Source organism: Sarcophilus harrisii, chromosome 4, assembly GCF_902635505.1.
Source record: "Sarcophilus harrisii chromosome 4, mSarHar1.11, whole genome shotgun sequence".
Taxonomy (NCBI): Eukaryota; Metazoa; Chordata; class Mammalia; order Dasyuromorphia; family Dasyuridae; genus Sarcophilus; species Sarcophilus harrisii.
Window position 1 is genome coordinate 426,036,285 of NC_045429.1, and position 13,973 is coordinate 426,050,257.

Genomic DNA, 13,973 nt, shown 5'->3' on the forward strand with positions numbered 1-13,973 from the left:
CAGTCTAACAAGTCTTTTTAAATGAAAAAAAGATATGAGATTAGTGTGGCATAAATTGTTCTTGAAGCCAAGATTAATATTCCTTTTCTAAATTTTAAAAACTATATAAAGTATATATTATTGAATTTTGTCCAGAATCAGAAAATCACCACCACCATCCAGTCCAATCCAGATCTCAAAAAAAAAAAAAAAAAAAGATTTCTATAACAATAGATCTACAGTAACAGAGTTTTTGGAATCAACTGCAGTCATCTGTAGTCCATGTGAGGTGGTCTTCCCTTAGCCAGCTACTTAACTAATTATAATTAGCATCTGCATTCTAATTCTGAGTTCCTGGATAGGTCTGGATAGGAATAGGAACTAGATCTGTAGTTTCAATGATATGGGAACTTCAAGGTGAAGAAATTCGCCTACAATTTTCTGCAATTTATAGACTTTAAAATTTTACTTCTAGAGGTTCAATAATTTGCCCAGGTCACATAGAGGTGAGACTTGAACTAAAGTCTCACTGGTCTTGTCCACTATGGCATACAATGCTTATTAATGGCTAACATTGCACCATCTTTCATTATCTTGCCCCACCACAACCCCTTCCTATTCCACACTTCCCTATCACTATTAAGAGTACCATTATCCTCCTAGTCATTCACATTTACAACCTCTGTCATTCTTAATTCCTCACTCTCCCCCAACATATATAATCCTTTGACAAATATTGACTTTTCTCTCTTTTCAACTTCTTTTGTTTGCTTCTCTTTTTCTCTAGCCACACAACTCATGAAATGCAGGCCTTATCTCGCAACTGAACTATTGCAATGTTCTTTTAATAGTTCTCCCCATCCTGTCTTTTTTCTCTCTCCGAGCCATATTCCACTCAGCTGTAAAAGGGATTTTCTTACAGCTTAAGTATGTTACTCTTTTATTCAATGGGTTCCTGTTATTCTTAGGAACAGTAGGTTCCTGTTAAATCCAGTTCTCTGTCATTTAAAGCCCTTCATCAACTGGCCTCTTCCTGCTTTCCAGTATTTTTACAATTTACTCCTTTAACACATACTTTATAATCCAACTAGACAAGCTTACTTGAATGTGACACTTTATTTCCAATTTTTATGCATATAAATAATAGCCAATAATAATAAATCATTCTGCTAAGTGATTTAAAAATGCTATCTCTTCAGAACAACTTTGGGAAATAATTATCTCTATCTTATAGTTAAGGAAACTGAAGCAGATAGTGGTGAGTGATTTGCCCAAGGTCATACAGGTAGTAAATGTCTAAGGCCGCATTTGTACTCAGGTCTTCCTGATTCCAAGTCTAATATTCTAGTCTCTGTTCCACCTACCTGTCTCACGAGGTGCCTTTCATGGGGCTGTCCCTCATGCAGGGATTGCTCTTACCTTCAAGTTTCAATAATTCATATTCCATCTCCTACAGGAAGTCTTTCCTCATTTCTTCAGCTGCTAATGGCTTCCCCTCTGAGACTGGTAAATGTGTGTCTGTCCGGGGCTGTATGGGTGCACCAATGTGTAATGTGTGCTTCTCTCATTAGAGTATGAGTTCCTTTAGGACTATACAAAGACTACCTTTCTTTGTATCCTTAGCACAGTGCTTAGCACATAGCAAGGATTCAATAATACATTCTTATTGACTAAGAAATGCATTTTTTGTATTGATTGAATGAGCTCAGTGCCTCCACCTCAATTTATTATATAATGCTCATTTAACAAACAGAAGAAATCTTTTTTTCTATAAGAAGATGTTCATCCCTCTTTATCAGAATTCCTAATCTTTTAGGCTTAACTGAATATAAAAGTTACTAGCTAAGCTATTAAGACAACCCAGAAAAAGACAAATCGAGATAAAGCCTTATTGACATTGTTGAAGCTGTGAGAAAGATAACAGCAGCTAAGGCACCCTGACCACCACCCAGCTTCTCATTTTGGTAGCACAACCCCACCAGTCGAATCCTCTAAAGAAAAAAAAAATTCTTTTCATCCCCTTTGTCTGTACCTGACACAATCTTTTTTTTATTAGGGCAGGAAAAGTCTTCACAGATTCTTCCTCCAAGAATAGCAGTTAAGCTGTCATTTCAAGGTTCTAAAACCGCACTTAAAGATACAGCAACAGAATCTATAGACTCTGGGAAAGAAACTATTGAAAGCAGTGTTGAATTCTCCCCATTGCTAAAAATTTTCAGTACTGTAATAATCATTTTGGAAGAGGACATTAAATCCACCCTAAGATTAAATGTAATGTTCATAATAATACAAAATACTACTTGTTTAAGATGCTTTTCACAAGTCTAGCCAGAAAAGAAATTTTTTTTTTGTGACTTGTTAGTCTTCATACACACACACATACATATTTACACATAGACAAATAAAACATTTAGCGCTGCTATGAAAAGCACTGTCATAAGCGCTGGGGATCCAAATAGAAAAATAAACAGTCCCTTCTGAAAGCTTTCACATTTTAAGCAGGGAAACAGCACACATGGAAGATTTTTTTTACTGCAAGAATGATGGTCTTTAAGGTACAGCTCAAAAGCAGAAGATAATGCCTTTTCTTTAATGCCATTTCCATTGATAAAATTATATCAGTTTTTAATGTTGAAACAATTGACAGTTGTGATGACCGCATTTAGCACCCAGAGTATTTTAAAATCAGCCACAGTCAGAATAAGGGAAAATCCTTAATCTTTATTCTTTGTGGAGGTGAAGGGGAATGGCAATAAGAAGTGAGAGCAGTCTTGACACAAATCCAGCCAGCAGTGCCTCTGGCTCTCACGCTCCACCCACCAAATCTTCTACGCAGTCTCCTATACAACACATCAAACTTTCACAGAGAGTGGACGGGGTCATTCTTTCTCCAAGCATATATTAATAGAATATTGTCCAATTGCTAATTAGCTTTAAGTGCTGGAACTCAGTGCATCTGCTCAGCTTCAGCTCATTACAGACAGTGTCAAAGACTTTGGTACCAAAAACTTTCTTCTCTGGGTCTGGAATAGATGTGGCTGTAGCCTCTGCAAAAATAACTGCCAAGCTGTTATCTCCATCAGACACCATTACTTCCTCATCTTTAAAAATGATATTTCTCTTAGTGTAGTCTAAGACTGCATCAGCTCTCTGGGCTATCATGTCACACTGTTTACCTGTATGTGATCCATTATTCCCTCTAGATAAACCATGGTCTTCATTTTATGAATGTACCCAAATGTAAAACTACCTTTATTCCCTCTGAATATTATTTTTATTACATTTAAATCAGTGTTCTGACTTGTCAAGATTGTTTTGGATCCTGGCTGTCATTTATAATTTTATAAGGATGCCATCAATGCCTTTATCCAAGTCACTGTAAATAAGCCCAAAAAAGCAAAATCTTCTTTATTATTCTTCATTGGAGTGTCTGGTCTCTGTTATTTTTAATTTTAGCACTCCTGATAATATTTTTGTAGTACTACATTGTGATCTTGTAGTCATCTTCTGCCACCCAACCTTGCTTCTATTACGTATAAATTTCTTTTGTAACAATGTAATTCATTGTTAGGCCTAGGGGCTTAGGCCATTATAGCCCTTTCCTTTCAAATAAGGGCTCATCTGCTCAAGATTCAGGGAGTTCAGGTTAGCTTGTTAAATGCCACCCCAACAATCTAACCAAATTTAATTAAAGTATAGCTCATGTCTAGGGTCTCCCCCAAAGGGAAAATAGAAAAGTACTCAATATACAATAAAAATTAAGCAAGGATCAGGTTATTTCTTGCCTAAGAAGTGTCAACAAAAATGCCCACCACAGAATATGGCACAAACTTAAATAAGAAGCAGTACTAGCTCCTGTTGTAGTTTTCTGGGAGTTTCAGACTTAAACATCTTCCAAACATAAAGCTTTTTTGTGTAGCATTTCATCTCAACTCTTCTCTTTCCTCCTCATGGTAGCTAAATGTCTTCTGACAAGCCAGGCCAGAATTTGGGCTATATTGGTGGTCATCTGCTACAAAAGCATTAGTCGTTACTGAGGATAGGGACTCTTCTTCCCCTTGTGTAATTCTGTTCTGGCCAAAAGATCCGTGGCTAATATGCTCCTCAAATTTATGAGGGGACACAACACCAGACCACTCTCATTTTGGGATAGATATTCACTCACCTGAGATCAGGAAAGGGCAAATATGGAAGAGACGACCAAAACTAAGAATCAAGATCACTTGGGCAAGAAGGAGCCTTTAGCTTCCATGTGTCCATAACTGTTCTTTCTGCTAATATGTGGAAAAGAATAGTCCCTCCACCTACCTGTGGCAGGAAAGTTATTGCTACATATATGAAGAGTCTAAAGAAGAAGAAGGGAAGGGAGTAGAGCCATTTCTTCTTAAAAGATAAGCTGGTTTCATCATCTCCAATCATCCCCTTCCCTGTTATCCCCTTTCAGCACTGAATCATCAAAAATAGCCAGAGATTTTGTCATCCTTAAAGCTCTCAGAAGCTGAGCTAAATTAGGATGGGCAATATTGCACATCTCCTGCTGAATCTCTGGTTCTACTTTTTTAAATGTTGCTGAATTTCCTGTGCATATGCATTGATCTCTGTGGATAAATGCTATTTTTCTTCCTTCTTGAAATTTCCTTTTATTTCTCTAGAATTTTATTCTTGAACATCAGCCATCCCATCTGGACTTCTTTTGAAACACTTTACTTTATGACATTCTACCTATCTTTCCTCTAAACTCTTTGACATCTGTTTTCCCAAAATCTAAGATATGTAGCAAATTATGCCCAGATTTCCTCTTTATCTCTATCACAAACTTTAGGATTAAATGATCACTCCCTCTAAGTTTCACATCATTTTTATTTTAGCAGCCAGTTTTTCCCTGTTAGCAAGGATCAGATATCCCTTGCTGATTTCTCCCCTTTTGAAGGATGAAATCATTACCAGGTTAAATGAAAAAGTTATTAGGTGCTAGAATTTTGGTAGAGAGAAAAAGACAGAGTAAAGCTGTGGATATCTGGATAATTGAATCCCTTGTCATTACTACATCTCAGTGGCAGGTTTTGGATTGGTTTCTCAAGCAATTTAGTTCCTCTTTCTTTCTAGACGTTTTGTAATATAGTCCAAGTTGGGGGAGGGGGAGACAGACACTTTTGTTTCTCCCTTTGACCTTTACCCAAATACTCTCTTGTCAAACTTTCCCTCTCTGTTTCTTGCATTTCTTCACATGAACATACTTTCTTAAAGTAAAAAGCTGCTTTTTCCCCTTTTCAATAGTTTCTCTTGAATAAGATATACCCATCCACTGCTGCAATTCAGTCATTAGTTTCATCTCACTGTTGTTCATCTTAGTTCCTCCAAGGTCAAATTTTCCCCCTTGCATTAGGACCTCTAGCGCCTCTTGTTGGATGCCAAACTTTGGCCATTTGTCTATGGAAATTTGATACTCTGGATTTTTCTACTGGCTCCTTTGTCTTATCTCCTGTGAATTCTTGGCATCTCAATGGCTGTTTTTCTTCTTTGTAACTATTCTCTATGGTATCCAACTTATAAAATATACACAAAGAATCTCCAACATACTTTTTAGTTTAGAATCATATAGCTGCAATCTCTCTGTTGGTCTGAGATTCCTGCCCCAGTTAGTCTTCAGGCTGTAGCTGGGGTTAGAAGCTGCAACTAAAAAATCCATTCTTCTGGTGTCTGAGCCTTGGAGAAGCTACCTGCTTCTGGACTTGCTCCTCTCTTGGTACACAATGTGGGGCTGATGACCAGTCCCTACCAAAAAGTGCCGCTGCTAAACACATTTCTCCTTCTTAATGTGACCTGGATCCGTGATTCCCAACTGGACAGTGGGTAACAAAATTGCTAGATGGCACATGGGTCTTTGGCAGTGCCCCAGAGCAGTGGGACTTGCTCTTGCTTGCCCAGCCTCCTCCTGGGCTCTCCATGCATGCTCCTGGCCAGAACCCTTTTCCAGTATCTGCAACTCTCCCTATTTGTGTCCCTGTGCAGACTCTGACAGAAGAATGACTTTTCAGGACATTTTCTTGTGTTTTCCTGTCATGATTTGGCATGATGTGTTTTCTAGATCTATTTGAATGGGTTGTGTGCTGTACTGCTGCCCACTATGCCATTTTGTCACTACCTCCTATCATTTTCTTTCAGTGGGCAACAGTAAGGAAAACTACCTGTGTTCCTATGGTCTTCTATTTCTTTTTTGATACATACCCCCAAGAAGACAACAAACCTCTCTATTGTGATCAGTGTTACAAATTTCAATACTGCTGAATGGGAAATAACCAACTATCTGCACTACTCTTCTCCCGTACTAAATGGTCTCTTACCTGAGGGCTTCAGGGATTTTATTATATTATTCTTAAGAATAGCTTCTCTTTTTAGAATATCCAATCTTCTCTTTAGGAAGAGCTTCAAACCTATTTTTAAGTTCTAGTTGTTTGGCTACCCTTTTTCTTCTGAGTAACACTATCTCACCCTCCATCTTCCTGATTTGCAAGAGTCAGTTCTCCTTTCTTTGGCCTTAGGAAGAATGAAGGGTAAAATAAACAGCTTTAATAACCCAGAGTATGGAATTTCTTTCCAATTCCCCTCTCCTTCTTCAGAAAAGAGATCAGCTTACACTTGAAACATGGATAGTAGCTACCTGGCTGTGGCAGAAATAGAAGCATGGCTCACTAATTGCAAGTCACTGCACAAATTCTTCTATTCCTCATGGTTTAGATTTTTCAGCCTTGTGAGTGTTACTTCTGTTATAAGCACCTGTTTAAAACTTTTTTTTTTTTTTTTTCCGGTAACTTCATTCAAATTCTTTTCCTTTTTCAACTACACCACAGAAACTCCTACCCTTCCCTTTATCTTGATACTAGACTCCTGTCTCATCAATCTGCCCACTTCTCCACTCTTATCAACTTTCTTAACCACCCAATTATTCCACTTATCTTTTCTTTTTAAATCTTGCCTTATCTTACCACTATACCTTATCTTCCTTGAGTCTGCAGTTTTAGGTCCCATTTCTTGATCTTCTTTAGTCTTTATATATTTTCCTTAATTGTCCTTGATTCTGTTGCTTTTATAACTCAGAAATAGAATCTAGACTAGTATGAAGGCCTAGAGATTTTTCTTCAAATTTTCCTCAGTTTTTTCCAAATTTTGCCAAATTTTTCTTTTCTAAATTCAATTCAATCAGTTGTTTATATATACTATGTGCCAGCCCTTTCTGGATTACTGCCTCATCATAGCAGAGAAGCATGCACAGAAACAGAGTAGTCCTCTCATAATCAATAAAACAGTAAGAAAGGAATATTGAGTTGTAATCTAAAAAATGACAGAATAACATTTGTTCAAATCTAAGACAAATCATTTAATATCACAATAATATACTGAAGAGGCCCCCTCAACTCTATGAGGACTTACAGTTTCATCTAGAAATAAACACCAAAAACAGATGTCACATTCATTATAAGGGATTGAAATGTTAAAGTAGGAAACCAAAAGATAATTAGAATAGTAGGTAAATTTGACCTTGGAGTTCTAAATGAAGCATGACGGAGACTAATAGAATTTTGTCAAAAAAAAAAAAAACCCACTCACTGGTCACAGAAAACATTTTTTCAACAACTCAAAATGTAACTCTCTACACATGGACATCACTATGGTCAATGTTGAAATCAAATTTCTTATAGTCTTTGCAACCGAAGGTAGAGAAGCTCTATATAGTCAGTAAAAAGACCTGGAGTTGACTGTGGCTCGAATCATGAGTTTCTTATCACAAAATTTAGAATTAAATGGAATAAAGTAGGTAAAACCATCAGACAAAAGCAAAAAATCCCAAAGAAAAAGAAGAGCTGAGAAAAAATTTTTTTAAATAGCTGAGGAAAGATAAAAAGGGGAAGTTATATCCAATTGAATGTAGAATTCTAAGGAATAGAAAGAAGAGATAAGGTTTTTTTGTTTGTTTTTGTTTTTTGTTTTTTTTACAAAGCAATGCAAAGAAATAGAAAAAAAAACAATTGTATGGGAAAGATAAGAGATCTGTTCAAGAAAATTAGATATCAAGGGAACATTTCATGCAAAAATGATAAGAAATTAACAGGAGTAGAAGACATATCTTAACATCACTGATGATTGATCTAGATTATTGATGTAGAACCAGCACTCGATATGTCAACAAATTTGGAAAAAAAACTTAACAATAGCTGCTGGATTGGAAAAGATCAATTTATGTTTCAATTCTAAAGAAAGGAAATTTCAAATAATGTTCAAAACCCCAACAATTATGTCACTTCATAAGCCAGCAAGGTTATGCATAAAATTCTACTCCACTGACTACACCAAAGCTTTTGACAGTGTGGACTACAGCAAAAAGCAGCAAGTCCTCAAAAGCATGGGAATACCAGATTATCTCATTTGTCTTCTGAGGAGTCTGTATGTAGGTCAAGAAGAAATAGTTAGAACTGAACATGGAACAACTGAATGATTTAAGAGCGAGAAAGTAGTGTTACCTTATTTATTTCAGAGTGCATATGCAGAGTGCATAGTCTGGATGAATTGAAAGCCAGAATTAAGATTGCCAGAAGAAATATTAAAATTTCAGATATGCAGATGATATTAAGTTGGCAGAAAGTGATGATGTATTAAGACTCGATGATAAACTGTGCATACCCTTTGATCCAGCAGTGTTACTACTGGGATTATATCCCAAAGAGATTATAAAGAAGGGAAAGGGACCTGTATGTGCACGAATGTTTGTAGCAGCCCTTTTTGTAGTGGCTAAAAACTGGAAACTGAATGGATGTCCATCAGTTGGAGAATGGCTGAATAAATTATGGTATATGAATATTATGGAATATTACTGTTCTGTAAGAAATGACTAACAGGATAATTTCAGAAAGGCCTGGAGAGACTTACACGAACTGATGCTGAGTGAAATGAGCAGGACCAGGAGATCATTATATACTTCAACAACAATACTATATGATGACCAGTTCTGATGGACCTGGCCATCCTCAGCAACGAGATCAACCAAATCATTTCCAATGGAGCAGTAAAGAACTGAACTAGCTATGCCCAGAAAAAGAACTCTGGGAGATGACTAAAAACCATTACATTGAATTCCCAATCCCTATATTTATGCACACCTGCATTTTTGATTTCCTTCACAAGCTAATTGTACAATATTTCAGAGTCTGATTCTTTTTGTACAGCAAAATAATATTTTGGCCATGTATACTTATTGTGTATCTAATTTACATTTTAATGTACTTAACATCTACTGGTCATCCTGCCATCTGGGGGAGGGGGTGGGGGGTAAGAGGTGAAAAATTGGAACAAGAGGTTTGGCAATTGTTAATGCTATAAAGTTACCCATGCATATATCCTGTAAATAAAAGGCTATTAAATTTAAAAAAAAAAAAAAAAAGATTTGATGATAATGAAAGAGGGAGAGTGTGAAAACTGGCTTGAAGCTTAACATAAAAAAAAAAAAAAAAAAACAAAACACGAAACCCTAAGATCTTAGCCATTGGTCCCATCACTTCCTAGCAAACAGAAAGAGAAGAAATGGAAGCAGTGTCAAATATTATATTCTTGGACTCAAAGGTCATTACAGCCATGAAAGCAATGCTATGATAAATCATTTTTTATCGTAAGTTTGTTTGTTTTTGATACACATTGCTTTATGAATCATATTGAGAGAGAAAAATCAGAGCCAAAGGGAAAAATCATGGGAGAGATTAAAAAAAAAAAAAAAAAAACAGAAAAAAAGTGTACATAATATGTGTTGATCTACATTGTCTCCTTAATTATTTTTTCTGGATGCAGATGATATTTTCTGTCCAAAATCTATTAGGATTCCTTTGGATCACTGAAACACTGACAAGTGACAAGTCTTTCAGAGTTGATCATGGCACATTCTTGCTGTTATTGTATACAGTGTATTCCTGGTTCTGCTTGTTTTGCCCAGCATCAGTTCATGTAAATCTTTCCAGGTCTTTCTATAAACAGCTTGTTCATCATTTTTTATAGAATAATAATATTCTGTTACCTTCATGTACCACAGTTTGTTCAGCCATTTCCCAACTGATGGGCATCCACTCATTTTCCAATTATTCCTACCACAAAAAGAGCTGCTACAAACATTTTTTGCACATGTGGGTCCTTTTCCCTCCTTTATGATTTCCATGGACTACAGACCCAGTAATGGCACTGCTGGGTCAAAGGTATACATTAGTTTTATAGCCCTTTGGCACAACTCCAACAATGCATTAATGTACTGACAAATCTTGCTGACAAAGGTCCATATCATCAAAGCTATGGTTTTTCCAGTAGCAGTATATGGCTTTGTAGGTTGTGCTATAAATTGTGGTGCTGAAGTAGACTTTTGAGAGTCTCTTAGATAGCAAGGAGATCAAGTCAGTCACTACTTAAGGAAGTTAATTCAGGATATTCACTGGAAGGTCAAATAGTGAAACTGAAGCTTAAATACTTGAGCCACATAATGAAAAAGCAGGACTCATTGCAAAAAGACCCTGATGTTGGGAAAGTGATGTTGGCCTGTGATCTCCTGGCTACTGGCAAAGCATAAAGGAAGTCCTGCTCTCCCCATCGGAGAATGTGCAGGTGTCGGGGGACTGAGGGCCACCTCTCTACCTGAGAAAATCTCCTTCAATTCTGTCTCAGTGAGGGGCCCCGTCCGAGGGACAAACAGTTTCATCTTTGTTATCTGGGTGGGCTTGGCTCAGTCCTGAAACAAATTGAATTCAATTCAAATTCTAGCTCAAAGTTGAAACCCAGCAAGGAGCCAACTTGAGACTCTACCCACGGTCCCCCTTCAGCTGGTAGCCAAAGCTCCTATTATAAAAGGGCCAAACTAAAATCCTCTCTTTGCAGAGGTTCCAAACATGCCAACTCCATGCTTGGCATCCCAAGGAGCCTTTGCCCACTGGAATTCTCCTTCCAGTGCCACCTTCTCTTTATCCTCACTTCTTTCCCTAAACAGATTTTATGCCTTTCTGTCAGGATTTCTAACCTTACTTCCCAATCCCCATAATAAATCTATTTTATCAATCTAGGTTTTCGGGCCTATAAATTCCTTTACAGAGAATCCCTGAGCCTCCAGAAGGGGAGGCTCCCTACCCTTGCACTGAAATCCCAAGGAGTTGCAGGGGAGCCAAAACTTTCCAATTGGTTCCCTGAACCCTGAACCTGCCACTAGACCTTATCATTTAACTCCCTGACCACCAGAAACCCTAATCTCACTTTGGTTCCCTAAATCTAGACCTTATCATTTGGTTTCCTGACCGGAAACCCCAAAAAACTAGACATCTTCATTGGTGACTGAAAGGAACCCCAAAACTCTGGACACTCAAAAACCATGTTGGGTTTTGAGCTGTTGGAGCAGTATTCTCCCAGGCCATGGTCGACACTGTCTGGAGCTTCTAAGCTCAGCAGAGTTTTTCCATATACTGTAGCTGCTTCTGTCCATCACTGATCAATTGAAATTGAGTTAGATCTCTTTGTTGAAGAAATCCATTTCCATCAGAATACAAAGAGGTGCCTTGTTAATGCAAATCCCTCCCAGACCAGGAACCCCAGAGTTCGTGCTGTAGATGTCACAGAAACTGTCCAAGGAGATCCTAGTCCCTGTCCTGAGTTTGAGCAGGAGATGCACTGGAGGAACTGCCTTTCCACCATGACAGCGAACACCACAGAGGTTGGACTGCCCCCGCCCAGAGTCCACTCTGGTAGGAATTTGGAGTCTGGCCCTGTTCCCCTTTTATCCATCAGGACAGCCAGAACACCTCGGGGGCCAGTAAGCTGGGTAGGTAGGACTGCTACTTTGCTCTCCCTCTGGCCCCTTCCACCCCTTCCCATAAAGAGTGAGGATAGTAGGGGGGAAGGCAAAGGGCCTTTGCCTAAACCATCTTGGTGATTTTATGGTGTGATTGAGGAACCAACTCTCTCTCTTCTCAACCTCCCAAAAATGAATTTAAAAAAAAAAAAAAAAACAGCACAGTTAAGAGATTTCTAAAAGCTTAAACTGAATTCTTACCTTGATTTGCAGCTCTGGCAAGCAGGGACACGCCCATCCCTAGACTCTGCTGCACAAGAAGATCAGTGACTGTTTTTAATCCAAAAGCCTCTTAATAGAAGAGGTCTAACAATTAACCCTGGGATAGTCATTAACCCCAGGGATCCAGAGCATTACAAAAACAAACAAACAAAAAAAAAAACCAGTGGACAGCAGTGGCTTATTAAACCTAATAGATATGAAGGCCTCCTTGCCTAGCCTGACTCTCTGAGTCCATCACACTCTTACTCCCTGCCACCATGACCTCACCCCAGGAGAAATTAGCTTTCCTGGAAATTGGAGTGAAAGGGCTAAATTCTAGGCTACTTAACACTTTTTGCTATAGACAAAGAATCTTTTTGCTATAGCATTTTATACTTTGGTATTTGATGGTATTCGATCAGCATTCTTAAAGGCAGCCCACAGAAGGGACCTGATGCATTTCCTGCTAAAACCCCATTCCTGAATGTCCTCATTTCCACCCTGGAGGACACCCCACTTTTAATTTGCTCCTGGGATCTGTTTTCTCTAGGCTTCAAACTTTGGATTTTCAATTGCCCTTCAGCAGGGAAAACATGGGGCGACTGCCTGGGGACAACTGACCAGGACAAACACCCCTTAAATGCCCTGCTGCTGTTTTTAGACCTCACACTTCATGCCTCACCTCCTGGCATGAACCCCCTGAAATCTCTACAACCCTTGCCAGCTCGAAGCAGTTAAGAAGAGATCGTCATCTCTTTATCCCAAATGCATTTGGAGGTGACTGCTTGAGGGGGCAATGAAGAGGGGACCCTAGAACTCTAAAAATCCTTGAAGGAGAAAATCTCCTTCAACTCTGCCTTATCAAGGGACCCCACCCAAGGGACAGTTTCATTCTTGTTATCTAGGTGGAATGGGCTCAGTCCTGAAATTCATTGAATTCTATTCAAATTCAGCTCAAGCTGAATCCCAGCTTGTAGAACTCCACCCACCTTTAGCTTGTAGCCAAAGCTCCTATTATGAAAGAGCCAAACTAAAATCCTCTCTTTGCAGAGGTTCCAAATATGCCAGCTATGCCATGCTTGCTGTGCCAAGGGCGTCTGCCCGTTGGAATACTCTTCCCAGTGCCATCCTCTCTTTACCCTCAGCTATTTCCCTAACCAGACTTGATGCCTCTCTGTCAGGATTTCTAACCTTACTCCCAATCCCCATAATAAACCTCTTTTATCAATCTAGGTTGTTGGGTCTGTAAATTTTTTTTACAGAGAACCTCTGCACTGTCAGAAGGGAGTCCCCAAAACTCCCTACCCTTGTGCTGAATCCCAAGGGGGTGCAGGGGAGCCAAACCTTGCCATTTGGTTCCCTGAACCCCAAACCTGCCATTAGACCTTATCATTTAACTCCCTGACCCCCAGGAGCCCTAATCTCATTTTAGTTCCCTAAAGCTAGACCTTATCAATCTTTCCTTCCTCTCTGGCCACAAAGCTTAAATGACCAAGTGTGGAGAGCTGTGGATGGAGGAGTTGACAAGCTCCCGGCTTCCTAGACCAGCTAACCCCAGCCATCTGTGTGGTATAGGAATTATTAATGGGGATCTTCCTAACCTTTGGGAACCACAGATCCACAGCCAGTCCTTTTCAAAGGGAAGGAGCCCAAAGAGTGGAGCTTGGAGGCCTCAGTTAGCTGCCTGGGACACCCATGAGGCTGCCTGCATGTCCCAGGGGGTGGGGGCTTGTTAGCCACCAGGAGCACTTCCCCTCACCAGTGTCTTTGACTAAACTGTCCCTCACGTGGATCCATATGGCAGAGGGGCCGGGGGCTGCCTGGGTCACTCAGGCCTCCACCCTGACACATCTGGGCCCCAGTGTGCTCAGGCCACAGCATCACACACCCCCCCCCCCCCCCCGGGGCAAAGGACAAACAAGCTCTG